This window comes from Panthera tigris, chromosome B3 (genome assembly GCF_018350195.1).
Source record: "Panthera tigris isolate Pti1 chromosome B3, P.tigris_Pti1_mat1.1, whole genome shotgun sequence".
In the NCBI taxonomy this organism is placed as follows: Eukaryota; Metazoa; Chordata; class Mammalia; order Carnivora; family Felidae; genus Panthera; species Panthera tigris.
This window is the reverse complement of record NC_056665.1, coordinates 79,974,889-79,995,981: the sequence shown is the minus strand read 5'-3', so window position 1 is coordinate 79,995,981 and position 21,093 is coordinate 79,974,889.

Sequence of the window (21,093 nt, the reverse complement as noted above, 5' to 3'; positions counted from 1 at the left end):
GTTAGGTGTCCGACTTCGGCTCAGGTCATGATCTAACGGTTTGTGGGTTTGAGCTCCCTGTTGGGCTCTGTGCTGACAGCTTGGAGCCTGGAACTTGCTTTGGATTCTGTGTCTTCCTTTCTCTCTGCCTCTCCCCCACATGTGCTCTGTCTCTCTCCCTCTCAAAAATAAATAAAATGTAATAAATAAATAAATAAACCAAAAATAAAAGCACTGTTAAAAAAAATTGAATCAAGTTAGTCATTACCCCTTTTCTTGGTTTGATCAATGCAAAAGATGCATCTTTTCCAATGTAGCTGATCTCTTTGGTGTGCTGTTTTTCCTCATTTTCCCAGGTGGTACCTTTCTGGCTTCTCTGTCAAACCTTTCTCACGTAGATTTTCAGCATTGTTTGGTAATGGTGTGTAGGTGAATCAATAAGGGATAGAAAAATAAGAAGTGATAACGCTGAAACAAAAAGTGGGTGCAGCAGAGGCTAAAGGTAGGTAAGTATACACTGAATAAGTGTATAGTCAGAGCCACTGTGGCCCTCTGGTCCTTGGAAAATCCTGAGCAGGTCCTATTTACAACAGGGCCAGAGAATATTTGCTTTTCTGAGCAAGCAATCTAAGGCTATGGACTATTCATACTGTAGTTAGTTGAGTTATTTTAAGCAAATGTTTTACCTTTCTCCATGCACTCTGCACTTGTCATTTGTCAAATGGGGGTAATGTCTACCTTAGTGCACTGTTTTGAAGAATGCAATTAGCTAATGGATTTGAAAGTACTGTAGCAAGTTAAAAATGTTCTACAAAGGCAAGGCATTTAACACATTCTTCAAGAGTCTGTGCTGTTCTAATTTGATGATGGGAGGAGGGTCTCCTTGGGCACCCTGCTGGGCGTAGATCAGTGGCAATTTCCCGGACTCCCACATCACTCTGTGTAGTTGGCCAGGTAATAGAAAATAACATATGCCTCAAACCAGGGCCTGGGACCCTAAGACTATAGGCAAGTTTACTTCTTCTATTTTGTTTTCTCTTGATTTCAGAGCATCTGCTGATATGATTCTTATTCTTGAAAAATATGGGGGGGGGAAGATATCATATGATTAAGTAGAAGGTCATCCTTTACCTTGAACCAACTCTTCGTATGTTTCTTCCCTTTTACCACCGTCTTTTTTTTTTTTTTTTTCAACGTTTTTTATTTATTTTTGGGACAGAGAGAGACAGAGCATGAACGGGGGAGGGGCAGAGAGAGAGGGAGACACAGAATCGGAAACAGGCTCCAGGCTCCGAGCCATCAGCCCAGAGCCTGACGCGGGGCTCGAACTCACAGACCGCGAGATCGTGACCTGGCTGAAGTCGGACGCTTAACCGACTGCGCCACCCAGGCGCCCCTACCACCGTCTTTTGACATGTTATTACTTCCATATAATTAGACCTATAAAAATGATCATTGACTAGGATGGAACGCCCAGGTTCAATAATCAAAAAGTATTTCTTAAGATACTTTTAGTAGGAAGTTACAAAAACTAAATCAAATGAAACCAAAACCAAACAATGACAACAACAACAACAAACCACAAACAAACAAAAAGAAAAACCCCTGACTCAAGCATGTTATTGTGTGATCAGTAGCTCACCAATGTCACTGAGGACCCAAGTCTCTTTTATCGCCCTGCTCTGCTGTCCTCACTGCTGGCTTCCTGAGGAGGCTGGTGTCAAAGAAAAGCAGCACTAGACAGTAGTTAAAGCAGATTTGAATCAGGAACTATTGCAATAGGGGAAAAGAGACCTCAGTGTAGAACTGGGCTCAATTTTGAATATAACAAGGAAAAGTGAGCCAAGGAGCAGTGTTGGTGGGCAGGAGTTGGTAAAAAATTACTAAGAAGTGTGAATAATTCTTTGCTAACTGGCCTAACAGGTTTCTTGCTGAAGGTAGGGTAAGGTGATCAGATATTACCTAGGAGATAAGAAATTTGGCTAGATTATCGAGGGTGATGAGTTATGGAGTATGGGGGATTCAGGTGAAACCAATTTAGTAGAATTCTTGCTGAAACTGGTCTCTGCAAGTATGGAGATGGAAGGCCAAAGTTGGGCCTGGTCCAGTAGAGGGCTCAGAAGAGTCTGACTAATTTTTGGTCAGGGAAGGAATCTTTGTTACTGGTGCCCCTTATATTCACAGGATGGCTTCAACAACTCCAACATTCCTATCCAGAACTGGTAGCCTTCAGGGGAACTTAAGAAAGTGTCTCTTTCTTGAGAGTCTTTTTTAAGTGTGAGGAATGTTCTTCTGGAAGTTCCCATCCCACTTCTTTCATATCTCAACAGTTGGATTGAATCTTTTGCCTATTCCAATTAATAACCAAAATGAGAAATGTATTACCATGATTGACTTGGACACAAAATCATGCTAAGTCAACCAGTAGAACTACCAGGAGAAGCATGCTTTTTTTCTAGCTTTGAATTAGAAATCCTATAACCTTTCTATACTGAATTCAAAATTCTCTTTTGATTACTAGGTTTAGTGAAACTCTACAATGACATACTTGATAATAATATGATTTAGGTATAACACATTGGCAGTTGGCTCCTGTTCTCCCCAGAACCCCCACTCTCAAGTTGAATGGGCTAAATTCTTGTCTTCTGGGGGCGGAGGAGGGATGCAAAGTGTAGAGAAGGGCAAGATTGAGTGGAGATACCCAGGTATTTTTGGAAAATGGAGATAATAGTCCTTACATTCTCATTATTCTTTCCACTCAATCTCTTTACAGCAGGCTGATGAAATGGGTACCAAACAATCAGGGTATTCCTGGAATTACTGCCACTCAGCTGTCAATTCTAGCTGGCCATAGAGTTCAAATTGTCTCTACTGAAATTTCAAGTGGAGTAGAAAATGACAGCGAGTTGGTGACAGGCTACAAGTACAACCAGGGTGGATTTAGAAGACACAGCCAGTTTTCTATGAACTTCTGATTGGCTAGACAGGGTGTAGCCACTCCTTGCCATTGCAATGATCTCACAATAATGCAAAATGCATTAGGTTTCACTTATTACAAGTTTTATTGCATTTAGTTTCTAGTCATCATATTGGTAGTGTGGTGTTGTGAAAAGAAGACTGACTGCTAAAGCATAGTTTTTCCTCTAACTTGGGGACATTATTGACTCTTCCTATATATAAGAAATTCTGAACCAGGTGAGAAAGAAAGTAGTAGGATAGAAGAAAGAGAACAAAGAACCAGGCACAAAGTATAGAGGCTATAGGACGTTGCTCCAGGGAGATTATCACAGAGAAAAAAGACTTTATTTTAGACATTCTTTCCAAATAATCATAATTAGTAAGAAAGAAAGCTTAATCGACCATGTCTAAGATTTTATTTTACTTTTTTAAATGTTTATTTTTGAGAGAGGGAGAGAGAGAGAGAGAGAGAGCATGAGCAGGGGAGGGCCAGAGAGAGAGAAGGAGGCAGAGAATCTAAAGCAGGCTCTGAGCTGTCAGTGAAGAACCTGATGCTGGGCTCAAGTCCACGAACCATGAGATCATGACCTGAGCTGATGTCGGACACTTAACGGACTGAACCACCCTGGCTCCTCAACCATGGCTAAAATTTTAAAGCAAGAAGAATTTCTACCAAAGATAAAAAGCTGTTTAGGTATGGACATGAATAAATTAGCTTGGATAAGCAGTTAAATAGAAAAGAAACTTGGTAATAAAGTGCCATCTTTGGTTGATTTATAGCCAAATGTTCTCAATTTTCTCCATATTTATTTTCAATCTTGATGAAATATGTGATTTTTACACTGTTGCAGAATAAATAGAACAGAACTTATGGTACATAATTTATGTAGCTGATTTCATATGTGTGTGTATTTTTTAGAGTTTTAAAAATAATTCTTCTAAAAATAACTTCATTGAAGTATAATTTATGGCATAAAATTCACCTATCATAAATGTACAATTCAATAATTCTTAGCAAATTTACAGAATTCAGAGTAAAATTTACTGTGACTCAGTTTGAGAATATTTTTCTCACCCACTAAAAGATTCTTCAATGTTATTTGCAGTCAGTCCCTCCCCTCCTTCCCAGCCTTAGGCAGTCATTTATCTGTTCTCTGTAAATTTGCCTTTTCTGGAAATTTCATATGAATAAAACCATATAATATGTTTGGCTTCTTTCACTTAGCATAGTGTATTGGGTGTTCATCCAAGTTGTAGTATGTGTCAGGAGTTCATCCTTCTTTATTGCTCAGTAGTATTTCATTATATACCTAGCACATTTGGTTTTACCATTTACCAATTAATGAACATTTGTATTGTTTCCACTATTTGGTTATTATTGAATGATGCTGCTATGAACATTTGTATACAAGAGTTTGTGTAGACATGTGTTCATTCGTTTGGGTATATTCTAGTAGCGGCATTGCTAGGCCATATGGGAATTCTAGGCTTACCCTTTTAAGAAACTGCTAAACTGTTTTCCAAACGGCTATATACTATTTCACATTCTTACCACTAATGTATGAGTGTTCCAATTTTTCAATATCCTTGCCAAAATCTACTATTGTCACTTTTTTTTGCTTAAAGTCATCCTATATTTTTTAAAGAACTTTTTAAGTTTTATTTTTATCTTTGAGAGAGGGAGAGAGAGAGAGAGAGAGAGAGAGAGAGAGAGAGAGAGAGAGAACAAGGAGTTAGGGAGGGGCAGAGAGAGAGAAGGGGACAGAGGATCTGAAGCAGGCTCTGTGCTGAAAATGGAGAACCTGACTCGGGGCTTGAACTCATGAATTGTGAGATCATGACCTGAGATGAAGTCAGAAGCTTAACCAACTCAGCCACCCAGGCATCCTTGCTTAAAGTCATTTTAATGTGTAGATGTGGTATTTTACTATTGTTTTATTTTGTATTTCCCTAATGACTAATAACATTAAGAATGTTTTTATTTGCTTATTAACCATTTGTAATATTTTCTTTGGTAAAGTGTTTATTCAAATCTTTTGAGTACTTTTAATTGGGTTATTTTACTTCTTATTAAGTTGTAAAGATCTGTTATGTATCTTTTCAGACATGTAATCTACACATACTTCCACCAATCTTGTCATTTTTCTTATTGGTAACTTTTGAAAGCCAGTTTTTAATTTTGATGAAGTCCAATTTGTCATTTTTTTCTCTTATATATCATGGCTTTTGATATCATATGAAGAAATCTTTCCCTAATTTAAGTTTTCTTCTTTGGTTTCTTCTGGAAGTTTTATAACTTTAGCTCTTACAATTATGTCTATGATCTGTTTTTATTTTCTCTTCTCTTCTCTTCTCTTCTCTTCTCTTCTCTTCTCTTCTCTTCTCTTCTCTTTTTTTTGGTAAGCTTTATGCCCAGCATGGGACTCAAACTCATGACCCAAGATCAGGAGTTGCATGCTTTACCGACTGGGTCAGCCAGGCATTCCTCTATGATTTGTTTTAAGTTAATTTTTGATTATGGTCTAAAATGAGGATCTAAATTAATTTTGTTGCAGATGTGTATCCATTTGTCCCAGCAACATGTGTTGTAAAAAACAAACAAACAAACAAAAACCACAAAAACCCATAATGTTCCCACTGACTCATTTGACCATAATAGTTGATAAACACAATAATAGAGTTTATTTCTGGACTCTGAATTCTTTTTCATTGATTTATACATCTATCTTTACACTAATCACATTGCCTTCATTATTGTTGTTTTATGGTAAGTTTAAAAATTAGGTTTGTATAAGTTCTCCAAATTTGTTCTTTTAAAAAGGTGTTTTGGCTAGGGGCGCCTGGGTGGCTCAGTCAGTTAAGCGTCCGACTTCAGCTCAGGTCACGATCTTGCGCTCCGTGAGTTCGAGCCCCACGTTGGGCTCTGGGCTGATGGCTCGGAGCCTGGAGCCTGCTTCCGATTCTGTGTCTCCCTCTCTCTCTGCCACTCCCCCATTCATGCTCTGTCTCTCTCTGTCTCAAAAATAAATAAACGTTAAAAAAAAAATTAAAAAAGAAATAAAGAAAAAAATAAAAGGTGTTTTGGCTATTCTAGGTCCTTTGCATTTTCATATAAATTTTAGGATCAGGCTATTTCTTCAAAATGACTTCTGGGATTCTGACTGGGAATTCATTGAATCTATAGACCAATTTGCGAAAAATTACCACCTTAACAGCCCATGAACATGAAATATGACTTCATTTATTTAGATCTTTAATTTCTCTCATAATGTTTTATAATTTTCAGAGCATAAGCCTTCCAGTTCTTTTGTTAAACTTATTCCTTAGTGTTTATTTTTATCGATTTTATTGAGAATGAAATTATTTCTTAACTTCCTTTTTGGATTTTTTTTCTAAGAAAACAATCAGAAGTAAAGTAGTTAATTTTTGTATATTGATCTTATATCTTGTGACCTTGTTAAATTTATATATTATTAGTTCTGATAATCTTCCTCTCCTGTCCTCCCCTCTCCTCTTCTCTCTCTCCCTGTTCCCTCCCTTTCTTTCTTTCTTTCTTTCTTTCTTTCTTTCTTTCTTTCTTTCATTCTTTCTTATACCTTAACATCATATTATCTGTGAACAAAGATGGTTTTACTTCATTCTTTTCTATCCATAGTCCTTCAATAGCTTTTTCTTGCCTGATTGTGCTGGATACAACCTATTGTATAATGTTGAATAGAGATGATAAGAGTTAATATCTTGCCTAGTTCTTGATCTTGGGGGAAAAGCATTGTCTTTTTTTTTTTTTTAATGTTTATTTAATTTTGAGAGAGAGGGAGAGAGAGAGCACGAGTGGGCAAGGGACAGAGAGAGAGGGAGACGCAGAATCTGAAGCAGGCTCCAGGCTCTGAGCTGACAGCACATAGCCTGACATGGGGCTCAAACTCACAGACTGTGAGATCATGACCTGAGCTGAAGTTCAACACTTAACTGACTGAGCCACCCAGGTACCCCAATGGTCTTTTACCATAAAATATGATGTTAGCTGTAAGTTTCTCATAGATACATTTTGCCAACATGATTCAGTTCCTTTCTATTCCTAACTTGAGAGTTTTTATTGTAAATGGTTGTTGGGTTGTCAGACACTCTTCTGGTACCTATTGAGACAATCATGTGTTTTTTGTCCTTTATTTTATTATATATCCATTAATTGATTTCTGAATATTAAACCAACCTTGCATTCCTGGGACAAATCTCATTTGGTACTGGTGTGTAATCTTTTTTATATGTTGCTGGATTTGGTTTGCTAATATCTTGGTAATGATTTGTGCATCAGTGTTCGTGAGGGGTATTAGTCTGTAGTTTCTTTCTTTAGATGTCAGTGAAACTCCTTTTTTACCGCTAGCCCTGCCCTGGTAGAACTGCGTCACTGGTAGAATTGGGAATGGTGGAGAAGATACAAGAAGCCTTAGGTAAGAACACCAGTCTTCCATGATTCTTATAAAGTTCAGTATTTTCTTTTTTCTGAATATGTACTAATCTTTTGTTTGGTCAATTTCCAGAGCCTTGAAATGATTGTTTCTGATAATGTTGTCCAGTTGAATAGTTGTTCTTGGGGAGAGGATTTATTGCCCTCTTCTCTACTCTGTAGCTGGAGTTCCATTACACGTTTTAGATGGGTTTGCCATGTTTTGAAAACTGATGGATATGTGTATATGAGACTGTAATAAGGAGTTAATGAGACAAGTGCCTCTGATTTTCTGGCAATTGTTATTGAGGAATATGTAATCAAAGCAACTTCTGAAGTCTCTATTGCATTGGGTAAGAGGGCTTTTATGTCTCATTCTTTTTTTTTTTTTTTTTTTATCAGTTGCTTCAATTTTAAAACTTATTCCTTGAACATATTCCTGGAAACTTAAGATATAAAACCCTTCTCATGAGCACTAAAAATTTTCACAAGGATTAAAAAAAATCACTTCAAGATCTTGCCTCTAAGATTAGCTAGACTTTGGGTTTATAGGTATCCTTTCCTTGTGACCAAAATCAATGGATGAGATGAATACTTTGTTGGGAGGAACACTTTTCCTCTACACTTTTAGGTCTTAGTGTTTAGGGCCTGTGAATTAACTGACAAAAGACAAATTAACTAGAGAAAAGTTTATTAAACATGCAGAAGAGAGTAGCTTGCTGAATAGTTAGGATTAAATGTTTATATGCCAGCTTAATGGAGGGGTGTGTGTGTGAAGAAAGTAGGGGTTCAAATGCTGGAAGGTTCTGAAGATGCTTGTTTACACAAATTTTTTTTTGGAATTTCTTGGTGCCCAAGGTCAGGTTTCTCTCTGCCTGGAGACCTCCTAGAGATGGGGAGGCAGTTTGTGGTAGTTGACTCTTGTAAACTCTACAAAGCTTTCTCTTTTCTTTTCTTTTCTTCTCTTTTCTTCTTTCTTTCTTTCTTTCTTTCTTTCTTTCTTTCTTTCTTTTAAATCAGATAAGATGTTTCCTTTTTCATGAGCTATAGTTCCAAAGTTTTCACTTTGATATCATTTTGGTAGGTTTTTGGTCCCTTCAACCTACTTATTGGTTTTACACAGTTGTTGTTTTTAATAAATAAGAAATAGCAATTAGTAGAATCCTAACAGTGGCTAATGTGGAAATAAAGATTAGGGAAACATAGATTTGACTTTGGAACTTACCTAGGATGGGTTTTTGATATAATTTACTATAGTTTTTTTCAATTCTATTTGATTATACTTCCTTAAGTACCCTGGAACTCTTCAGAGGTTATGTTGAGGAGTTTGGCTTTTATTTGATGACACTACAGAATCAAATGTTTTTATCAACGAAGTGGCATGATAAGAGTTATCCTTTAGAAAGTTAATTCTTCTTTTTTTATGTTTATTTATTCTTGAGAAAGAGAGAGAGAGAGAGAGAAAGAGAGAGAGAGAGAGAGTGTGAGTGGGGGAGGGTCAGAGAGAGGGAGGAGGCACAGAATCCCAAGCATGCTCCAGGCTCTGAGCTGTCAGCACAGAGCCTGATGCAGGGCTTGAACTAAAGAACTGTGAGATCACAACCTGAGCCAAAGTCGGAGGCTAACCAACTGAGCCACCCGGAAAGGTAATTCTTAAGAGTAATAATGTGTGAGAGGGCACAGAATAGGAAAGTTGGAGATTAGAAGGCCAATTAAAAGTTATCAGCAATAATCCAGGTCAGATGGTTCTTGAATTTTAGCACACATCAGAATGACCTAGGGGTCTTGTTAAAAACAAATTGCTGGCCTCACTACCAGAGTTTCAGATTAAATAGATCTGGGGTGGGGCCTGAGAGTTTTTATTTCTAACAAGTTTCAGGTGATTCTGATGCTGTCAGTTCACTTTGAGAACCAACTGGTCCAGACAAAGGCAATAAATGCTTGAACTAGAATGCTGGTTATAGGCTCAAAAGATATCAGAATGGGAGAATCTGCATGCTCCAGTAATTAATAGGATACGGAGAATGAAGGTGGTAGTTCAAGATGATGGAATTCAGACTTGGATGTTTGGTGGTTCTCTTAATGGAAGTAGCTGTAGCAGGTAATTTGGAGAGGTAGGTTGATGATGAACTTATTTTGGACATAACTGAATTTGAGATGCTAGAAAGACACTTAGGTGGAGTCTCAGTAAACATTTGGAAATATGGCTTCTTATCTGTGAGAGATTGGGGTCATAAATGGAAATCTTGAAGCTTTCACATTAGAAGTGAACTTGAGGCTGAGGGATTGGTTGAGGCTATCATGGGACTCAAACCCTCAAGCCAAGAACAGAATTGTGGAGATTCTTATCTTCTGGAGGTGGGAGAAATAGGAAACAGGGGTGGCCTGGAGAGCACAGCGTTACAGTGTGGGAAGGAAGAAGAAAGTGTCAACAACAAGCCACCAGGATCCAATTCTGCAGAAAAAGAGGCGTGTCTTCCAGTGTCACTAGATTCTGTTACGAGGAGGTAATGGGTGACCTTTAAAGGAGAAATTTCAGCAAAGTGGAAGGGCAAAGGCAAGGTTATAAAAGTTTAGGGAGTGAGTAGGTGGTTACAAAGTGAAGATCATTAGTGGCACCTTGGGTGGCTCAGTCGGTTGAGCGTCCAACTTCGACTCTGGTCATGAACTTGGGGTCCCTGGGTTTGGGCCTGCATTGGGCTCTGTGCTGACGGCTCAGAGCTTGGAGCCTGCTTTGGATCCTGTGTTTTCCTCTCTCTCTGTTCCTCCCCTACTTGCACTCTGTCTCTCTCTCTCTTAAAAATAAATAAAGACTAAAAAAAAAAAAAATTAAAAAAAAAAGTGAAGATCATTAGATCTTTATAAGCAAATATGAAGTTGAAACTAATGGGAATTCAAAACAAAACAAAAAAAACAATCCTGAAAACTCAATAGGCCTTCAAACATGCCACTCCTGGACAATGAAAACTAACTCCATACTTCTAGGGAGTTTGAAAAGCTGATATTTGGAAGTTTGGTGAAGCCAGAGAAGACTTGTGATTAGCAGCAAGGTGAGGGCCAACAAATGGTAAGGAAGAAATGGAGCAGTGGTTTAGTAAATACAAATTCCATTGCATGCACAGAAGTAAGAAAGGTGGGAGGAAAAAAAAAGTGGGGAAAGAAAAGGGACCAAAATGTGTCACTGAAGGGTGTGTATTTTATTTTATTTTAAAGTTTATTTATTTTGAGAGGGAGAGAGAAAGAGTGCAAGCAGGGGAGGGGCAGAGAGAGAAGGGGAGAGAGAGAGAGAGAGAGAGAGAGAGAGAGAGAGAGAGAGAGAGAGAATCCCAAGCAGACTCTGTGTTGTCAGTATAGAGTCCAACGCAGGGCTCCATCTCACTAATGGTGAGATCATGACCTGCGATAAAACCAACTAAGCCACCCAGGTGCCCAGAAGGGTGTGAATTTTTAAGGAAATTTTAGCAGGGACATTATTGTCCTATCTGGTTACTTAATCACCTGGTAATAAAAAAGATGGAATTTTCATATTGCCAGAATTTACTCATATATGTATCTGATTCTTTTTTTTATAATTTAAATTTTTTTAACATTATTTTTGAGAGACAGAGAGAGAGAGAGAGACAGAGCAGGGGAGGGTCAAAGAGAGAGGGAGACACAGAATCCGAAGCAGGCTCCAGGCTCCTAGCTGTTAGCATATAGCCCAGAATGGGGCTCGAACTCAGGGACATTGAGATCATGACGTGAGATCATGACCTCAGTCGAAGTCGGAAGCTTAACCGACTGAGCCACCCCAGGTGCCCCTGCATCTGATTCTTTCTTAATCACACCTGCCAAACTTAAATAACCAGCTATTTTTACCACCAAAATGGGTTTATTTGGGAATAGCAGAGGAATTGCGATTCAGGATGCACCAAGTATGGCAAACTGAGGCAAGTCTGGAGGTTAACGGAGAGGAAGTCTACTTTATAGAGAAAAGGAGGAAGTTGGGAAGGGCTACTTTGAATGAAGTTCATTGGAGGATATAAACAAGAGTTCAGGGTGGTAACTGTTTCCTGTTGGTTGAGTTGTGGTATTTTCTTACTGGCCATGTTTATTGCTGGGCAAGGAGAAAGTCTTCTTTCTCCTGCTGGGGTAGTAAAGTCAGCCTCTTCTTGTGGGGGTCTGCAATTGACCTTGAGTGATAGTGGTGCAAGCTTCCACTGCTGTGCTCTGGATTCCATTTTAAATGAGTTTTTCTTTATTCAGTTTCACAGGCCAAAAATTAATAGCACTTTCTCTCATCTTCAAGTGTAGTTCACAGGAGTCTAAAGTGTGCAACTGAAATATTTTATTTTCTTAGTATCGTAAGTGTAGTGATATGATGCCCCTTTGCAAATGCCACTGCTATTTTTATTGAAAATACTCTGGGTTTGGGACTAATGAGAATGGTGGGGATCACTCATGTAACTTAGTGAAAAAGGAGTGCAGACACAGATGTATACAGAAAGTACTTTCGTCACCATTTGTACTCCCTTTCCCTCTTTTAGGTTGTTTGAATAAGTAGTTAGAAACATATGTGATTTCGCACCAGACCTTGTGATTCTTTTTTCTTTTTTTTCCAGGCACAGAGAAATTTTTTTTAGCTGAACTGTTTGCTTAGTGTACATTAAAGAACTGATGTTCACAGTATAGCTGATAGCTAGTGGAAATGAAATAATCTGTATTGACACATTTGGAAGTTTCACATCTTTTTCCACTTAACATGCTAACGTGATAATTGCCAGACTGATGATTTTTCCAGTGACACATCTCCCTTTGTCAATATTTAGACCTGTGTATAGAAAGCTTATTTAACACACCTGGCTAATTTTCACTTCATTTAAAAATAAATGGAACATGTTTAGCTCGCAGGGTTAGAACAAAAAAAGAAAGAGGTTTCATAAATAATCTCAAAACATGTTTTTGACAATAAGAAAAAATATATAAGAAGTAATTTTCTTTATTAATGGTATTTGATCAGATTTAAAAATCTTAACTGAATTATGTATTAAGATAATTTTATGGATTTTGAGAATTTTTTTTTCCCCTTAAAGAAAGTTCTTTGGAAACTCAAAAAACTCACTTGGAATATTCAAATGGGATACTCTGATTGGGATTTTGCAACTTTGAAAGGCCATTCCAGAGTTTGGTCAATTTGTTATTGTTTTGTAATCTCCACTTGTAATCAATCACTGGTGCATCACCATGTCCACCAGGCAGAAGAATCTTGGTCTTGATTTAGTGTCTCGGATGATTACAACTTATTGTAGGGTAGCTAGGTTTCCTGGGATATGCTCAAAGCGACCCATCTTCTCTAAGACTCCTGGTGAATCACTTAAGAAGAAAAAGGCATAAAAGCGACCCAACTCAAAGTACGTTGTTTCTGACTGGGTGGGTGGTCCATGTTTTACTCATTTTTCCTTTGGTTTGGAAAGCAGGTGTTTCAGTTTAACATATGAATCCCTTTGGTAGCCACTTCTGATATCCCCCAGGTCTCTGTGAGGCTGATAAAGTGGAGGGTGCTAAGGACAGGAAATGCTTATTTCAAAAAGCTGGGGTGAATGGAGATCCTAACCTGCTTTCTGATTGGTTTCTCATTGGCATGCTTTTGAGGGTTTTGATGTTCTTCTCACTCCTTCTTCTTCCCTTTTCATAAAACATAATTGCTGTTTAAAATGTTAGCCTGGCTTTCTTTTGAAAGTAGAATTGAACTGACAGTAACTGGGTTAACTGTATTGCTAGATTTTTCTGGTTTCCAAAGAATGCTTCAAAAGTGTGGAAATAAAGCTCTTTTTCTTTTTCTTTTTTATGGCTAACAACTTCCCAGCCTTCTAATTTGCTGTCCTGTTACATTGGAGTTCATTATCTTTGTATTACAGTTTAGTCATTCTGTTTGAGTTTCCATCCTTTCATTCGTTCCTGAATTCTTGCTGAAAACGGCAATAAAAGTAACACAGCTGAGGCTTGCATACAAACTGAAGACATAATGAGAACAGTACTTTCATAGGAATTCTATCCTACATCATGGGTTTTATTTCAAACATTTAGAATGAAAGGCATGCTTTAAGTATAGTGAGATCTTTTTCCTTCTCTTACCTTCCCTCCTTCCAAATTCAATTATACAACATGGCACATAATTTTCAATTATACAACATGGCACATAATTTTTATCTTGCTTATAGAGTATACATGGTTATATAAAACCTCTGAAGATTTGGAGTAATAGCCCAAGAAATCATTGAATATGATGGGTTTTGTTGCATCAAAAAGCAGTATATTGCAACGCCAATGTTTTAAATTATAGAATAAAGTTGCAATTGCAGATCAGAGATGAATGGTTAGACTTGGATAGTCATTCCGGAAAGTTAAGTAGAAAAATGACTATTAATTGGTATTTGCAAGCAGATGCAATAGCTAACTAAGGCTAGCCATAGAATGAAGACCATATAGTAAAATGTCACTACTTGTTTGATTCAGAATATCCCATGAGAAGAGATCCTTCAAAATAGTGCCCGCCATTCTTTTTGTGACCTCATGGCAATGAAACCAGATAATTAAAAATAATGTATGCTTTAAAGTAATATTAATATTCCCCTTAACTATGTGGGATTACATTTTTAAAGAGAAATAGAAGTTCCTGGCATTTCTAATTAACAAGACCTGGTTTTATATTGCCTATTTTGGCAAAATAAGTTTGGCAATAAAGCTATAAGCAGAGACTTTTAGAGAGTTGACTTTAAAAAAAAATTTTTTTTACATTTATTCATTTTTGAGAGACAGAGACAGACAGAGCACAAGCGGGGGAGGGGCAGAGAGAGAGAGGTAGACACAGAATCAGAAGGAGGCTCCAGGCTCCAAGCTGTCAGCACAGAGCCTGACGCGGGGCTCCAACTCATAAGCTGTAAGATCATGACCTGAGCTGAAGTCAGACGCTCAACCAACTGAGCGACCTAGGCGCCCCTTAAGAGTTGACTTTTTTAAACATTTTATTATTTTATTATTTTTATTTATTTATTAAAAAAATTTTATGTTTGTTCATTTTCAAAAGACAGAGAGAGACAGAGCACAAGTAGGGGTGGGCGGAGAGAGAGGGGGGACACAGAATCTGAAGCATGTTCCAGGCTCTGAGCTGTCAGCACAGAGCCCAACATGGGTCTCCAACTCACAAACTGTGAGATCTTGACCTGAGCCGAAGTCGGATGTTCAACTAAGCCACCTAGGTACCCCTTTATTATTATTTTTTTAAAGTAATCTCTACATCCACTGTGGGGCTCAAACTCACAACCCTGAGATCAAGAATTGTGTGCCCCACAGAGTCAGCCATGTGCCTCTAGGGTTGATTTTTTTTTTTTTTTTTTTTTTGAGAGAAAGAGAGGGACAGAGAGAGCCAGAGAACACATGTGTGTGTGTATTTGTGTGCAAGTCAGGGAGGGGCAAAAGGAGAGCGAGAGAGAGAAAATCTTAAGCAGGCTCCACGCCCAGAGCACAGGCTGATGGGGGGCTCAACCTCATCAACTGTGAGATCATGACCTGAGGCAAAATCAAGAGTCAGAAGCTTAACCTACTGAGCCACATAAGGGTCCCAAGAGTTAATTTTTTTATTGGAACATCACAGGTCTGGTAATTAGAAAATGAAAATGAAATAAAAACAAGCATTTCTAGAAGTGGGTAGTGAGTAAAAAGAATGGCATAATTTGAATGAAATAAATTACATGTCATACATGGTGTTTTTCATACTGTTACAGAATATAATAAAGTTCTTTTTTTTTAAATTTTTTTTAGAAATCGTCAATTTCTTCCAATTAGGCAGAACCATGTGGCAACCCAAATTATCATTACAAAGTTGTTTGGTGGGCAGCGTATCAAATAAACGGAATGAGGTTATTTAATATTTAATGGCTGCAGGAAGATATCAGCAACCATCCTTCTTAGGGGAGGGTGAGTTTTTTCAAAGAAAAACAGAATACCTGAAGTCCTTTGAGTACTGTTTCCTCTGTCCTGGAAAAAAGCTTAGAAAAGCCACGTTTGGATGTTTGATCTTTCATTCTAGCTACCCTCTCCACCAATCCAAATGTTCATTGTTTAGATGTTTAGGGTTGACCATTCTGATTCCTTCAGTTCATTTTACATGTGTAATTTTTGGCCCAGTTAGTTCATGCTCATTTTATAGTTTAATCTTTTAATCCTGTAACTAAAAATTATAGTATCACCAGAGGACCTTTAAATGTCCATTTCTGGATCTCTAAGAGATATCTTTCAGTGGGCCAGGGGTAGGGTCTAAGACAGGTGACTCTGTCACAGAGATACTAGAATAACCCTTCAAAAACCATTGTTAAAGAGTATTTTCATATTTAATTTTTGAATACGTAATCTATTTATATGGCTCAAAAATAATGATTCCAACTCCACATTTGTGTCATTTTCCACCCCTCAAAGGGTAACCTTTGTCCATCGTGAAGTAGACACCAAAATAGGATTAGATGTGCAGGTCTGATATCTGGAAGGAGAGAGAAGGAAAGAGAATTGGGATTTCAGAGTGTAACGCAGTTCCATGAAAGACAAGCAAGGCTGGTGGGGAGTTTCTTGTACCAGGGACCCTCTGACTTGCTGGAATGGGTTTGCTTGGACATTGTCTGGGAAGTTGGCCTTGGCACAAACACGGTGGTAGAGCCAGAGGGCCCGCAGCTAAGGCCATATGTCAGGTATGCTCCCTGCAGCAGCAGGTCTGAGTGACGGACTTATTGGCTGCTACACATTGTTATTAGTTTCTTGTGAATGGTTTCCAAGTATTTTTTTTTTTTTGTACATATAAGGAAAGTTCTATTTTTCCATTTTTTTTAACACAGAAGTTAGGATTTTAAACTCTTTTGTGCATTTTTCCACTTGGGTTTTTCATTTAAATGTTGGAGATCTTTCCACAGCAGTACATTCAGAGTACTCTAATTCTTCTTTTACAGTTGCCAAATGTTCTACAGTATGGCTGTACCACGGGTTTTAATTTTTTATTTTAACCAGTCATCCCTGATGGATATTTAAGTTGTTTCCATTCTAAATAGTGTTGGGGGAATAAACTTGTACAGACATCATTTTGCACATTTGTGTATGCAAATGTACATATATGTACATATATGCACGTATACAAATATGAAAAATGCAAAAATGCAAATTTATATGTAGGATAAACTCTAGAAAGGAACTGCTGGGTCAAGGATATATATAAGTAATTGTGACAGGTGTTGTCAAATTGTTCTCCATAGAGCCTAGAGCCCATAAATAGAGTTATACCTATTTATATTCCTGATGTATAGAGTTCCTGTTTCTCCATAGCATTGCCAATTGAATGTATTTTCAAATGTCTGAATTTTTGCCAATATAAGTGAAAAATTGAATCTCAGTGTAGTTTTATTTTGCATTTGTCATCTTATAAAGAATAGTTTTGAAGATAGGTATTTAAGAGTCATTTGTATTTCCTTTTCTGTGATCTGGCTGTTCTTATACTTTGTTTTTCTATTGAATTATCTTTTTCTTACTGTCTTTCTTGTTTTTCTTATTCTTTTTCTTTATGTGACTTAAAAAATATATATATGATTAGTCCATTATCTGTGATATGAGATGTGAATGCTTTTTCAAGTTTCTTGGTTATATTTCTACTTTGTGTATATAATGTTTTACATGTGGGAGGAAAATACATATATACATAGTATATACATATTTAAAGAGTTCTAAATTTAGCATCTATTTTGGGGAGGGACTTCAGGATTTTTAGTAATAGTTAGAAAGGCCTTCCCTACTTCAAGTATGTAAAGGAATTCTCCCAGATTTTTATCTGATACATATGTGATTTCATTTTTTACAGTGAAATCTTAAAGCCATTTGGTCTAAAAGTGTGTGGTATGAATACAGCATAGTATTCTCTCCAGATTTATCCCAATTCATTTAATGAGCTATCTTTAATCCAAAGATTTAAGGTGTCACCCTGTTATATTTCAAATTATGCTAAATTCCCTTATGTATCTGGGTCTCTTTCTATTAGTTACATTGTTATATCTATTTATTCTTTTAAATTATTGAGACTTTATAATGTGTTTTAATATTTGGTAAGACTAATCCTCATAGCTCTTCCCTTTTATTGGTTTCCTGACTATTCTTATTTATTTTTTCCAAATGAACTTAGATTTCAAAGATCAAACAAACAGCAAATAACAAAAACAAGAAAAAACTTGATGGCACTTTGTTAAGATTCTGATAAATTTATACATTAACTTATGAAAAAGAAAAACTTACGAAGAATGACAACTTTAACACATTGAATGGTTGTGTAAATGAACATAATATAGTTTTCTTTTATGTTCTTGCCAATAATCTTATCTGTCTCTTTTACAAACTCTTGAGACATTTCATTGTAGTTCCCAAATACTAAAAGTGATAACTGATCATTGACATGTTAAAATATAATTTTCAAAAAGGCTAAATCATGACTCTTATGGATATGTAGAATGAAAACAGGTCAAAGAGGTGCACTTGGGTGGCTCAGTTGGCTAAGCATCTGTCTTCGGCTCAGGTCATGATCTCACAATTTGTGGGTTTGAGCCCTGCGTCGGGCTCTGTGCTGACAGCTCAGAACCTAGATCCTACTCCTGATTCTGTGTATCCCCCTCTCTCTCATTCTCTCTTCCCCTCTCTCTCAAAAATAAATAAACATTAAAAAAAATTTAAAAAAACATGTCAAAGATTTCATTCATCTTGGGGTACCTGGCTGGCTCAGTTGGTACAGCATGTGACTCTTGATCTTGGGGTTGTGAGTTCAAGCCCCATGCTGGGTGCAGGGATTACTTAAAAAAATAAAATTTGTTTTTTACTTTATCTCATAAGTTAATAAGGGAACCAGTTAGATGTTACATTAGTACAAAGAGCTTTGAGAAGCTAGGTACCTATAGGAAATTTAACTGATTGCCAGATTAGATACAAAATTAGTTAATGTCCAGTAGGATCACAAACCTTGAGGTCATCTGTTTCATTGGACAGAAGTTTATTTGCATATTTATGGAACAAAACACCTACATGTTAACCTCTGCCCCTACAGAGGTAGAAAATAACCCAGAGTATAAAGCCGAGCCTAGCTTTGCACTTAAAGAATACCCATCTCCTTAGGCTATTTCCAAGTTTTATACATTTTTTTTCCTGACAAACACATCATTAAATAAAATTGTTGGAATTTTTAAATTAAAAATTCATTTGGTTGCCTTTGTTATTATTGTTGTTGTTGTTTGTAGTCAGCATGGGTAGTCCCTTCTCTTGGAGGATTTGTTTTTTCTTACAGTGAAATCCTAGTGATATTTCTGGATAAACAAGTTAAAAAAGATATTGCCTCAATTCAACAAATATTTATTATGTTGGGCACTGTTCTGGGTTTTGGACACAACATTGAACAAGACAGAGAAAGCTCTCTGTCTTCATGGGCCTTCTTATTTATATGGGTAAGATGGAAAATAGCAATAAACATAAATAATTAAAAGGCATAGTATTTAAGAGGTGATTAAAATAAAAACAGAGCAGGGTAAAGGGCATCAGAGGTGTGAGGAGAAGTGTTGTGAGTTGAAATCTTAAACAGATTGGTTAGGGTAGGTTTCATTAAGAAGATGATGACATTTGAGCAAAGGCTTGAAGGAGATAAGGGAATCAGCCATTCCGGGGTAGGAGCATTTTTGGCAGAAGACACAGCAGTACTAAAGTTGAAATAAGAGTGTTTGCCAGGCCTGTTTGAGGAACATCAAAAAGACCAATGTGATAAGAATGAAATTAGTCAGAGGAGGTCAGAGGCCATATCACTTAAAGCCTTGCAGTCCATGTTAGAATATTGTATTTTATCTAGAGTGAAATGAGCAGATGAGTAACATGATCTGACATATTTGAAAGGATCCTTTGGCTGTAGTCGTGAAAACAGACTTAGAAGGGAATTCAAAAATGGCACAGGGAAACCAGTTGAAAAGCTGCTGATATAATCCAGGAAAGAGATTTTGGTTACTTGGACCATTGGGATAATAGAGAAGGTAAGAAAAAGTTGGATTTTGGATATTTTTTTGAAGATATTACCAATATGGTTTTCTGGCAGATTGGACGTGGTGGGGGAAAGAAAGGAGTAAAATATGATTGACAGATTTTTGGTTTGGGCCACTGGAAGGATGGAGTTGTCATCAAGTGGGATGGAGAAGGCTGTGGGTAGAACAGGTTTGGTGGAATAAAATCAGGAGGTCAGTTTTGGGAGCTGTTGTCTTTGAGATGGCTATTAGACTTCTAAGTGGAGATCTTAAGTAGGCATTTGGGTATATGAATCCTAAGTTTGGAGGTAAGGGCTGTGTTGAAGAAGTAAACTTGTGAGTCACTGGATGACAAAAAAGGATTTAAAGCCAAGATACTGGAAGAAAAATTATAGGTAGAGACCGAAGGATTGCGCCCTGGGGCCCTCCAACATGAAGGAGTTCCTTTCTTTTTTTTTTAATGTTTATTTATTTTTGAGACAGAGAGAGACAGAGCATGAACGGGGGAGGGTCACAGAGAGAAGGAGACACAGAATCTGAAACAGGCTCCAGGCTCTGAGCTGTCAGCACAGAGCCCGACGCGGGGCTCGAACCCACGAACCGTGAGATCATGCCCTGAGCCGAAGTCGGACGCTTAACCGACTGAGCCACCCAGGCGCCCCAGGAGTTCCTTTCTTGAAAGGACTAAGCAACTTGTGTTGGGTGGTATCAGCTTAGATTTGATCTCAGTATCAATAGCAAAAACATAGTTGGGATTTTTAAATGACCTATTTTTTTTAAAGTTTATTTTTTTGAGAGAGAGACAGAGAGTGCAAGTGGGAGAAGGGCAAAGAGAGAGGGAGAGAGAGAATCCCAACCAGGCTCCTTGCTGTCAAGTGGAGCCTGATATGAGGCTCGATCCCAGAAACCATGAGATCATGACCTGAGTTGAAATCAAGAGTCGAATGCTTAACCAAATGGGCCACCCAGGAGCCCATATACCCCCTACTATTGACTAAAAGTTAAACCAACCATTTGTTGAATCAAATCCTTCTGTAATCTCAATAAGTAAAATTCTAAATGAGCAATTAATACATGGTTCTTTAAAAATAAACAATATTTTAGCATTTGGTAATAAGCCAAAGAAGTTAATATCTCTTATAGAGAAACATATATTCTGTTCTCGGTTTCATTTACATCATATTAAGCTTCTTAGGCTCATCAGAGAAATATATTTGATATGCATTATATACCTTGACCTTTGGAACTCATTGTGTAAATGTTACACAGGTTCACAGATGCAATTACAGCATTTTACTCTCTATGATATTTGATAGGCTTTGCAAAAAGAGCTGGTAGTTAACAAACACTCTATTATTTGTACCATATAATTATATGGAGGGCGTGGACTGTCTTTTTTTTTTTTTGTATGTGTGGTCTATATACAGCTCTCTGATTTGATCAGGTTGAATAGCATTTGAAAGAGAGCCAAGCATATTCTGGGGATAGCAGGCCACTCCTGAAAACAGCTTAGCACTTAACATGGGAATTTTTCTTCTTCTAAAAGATCACTGTTTTCTGAAGCCCATCAAGACATAGTGTGGCAGTTCTGAAGGCCCCCTGCTCTCTAATGGGTTGGCTTAGGGTTTTCACACCCCAGTTTTACTTATTCCT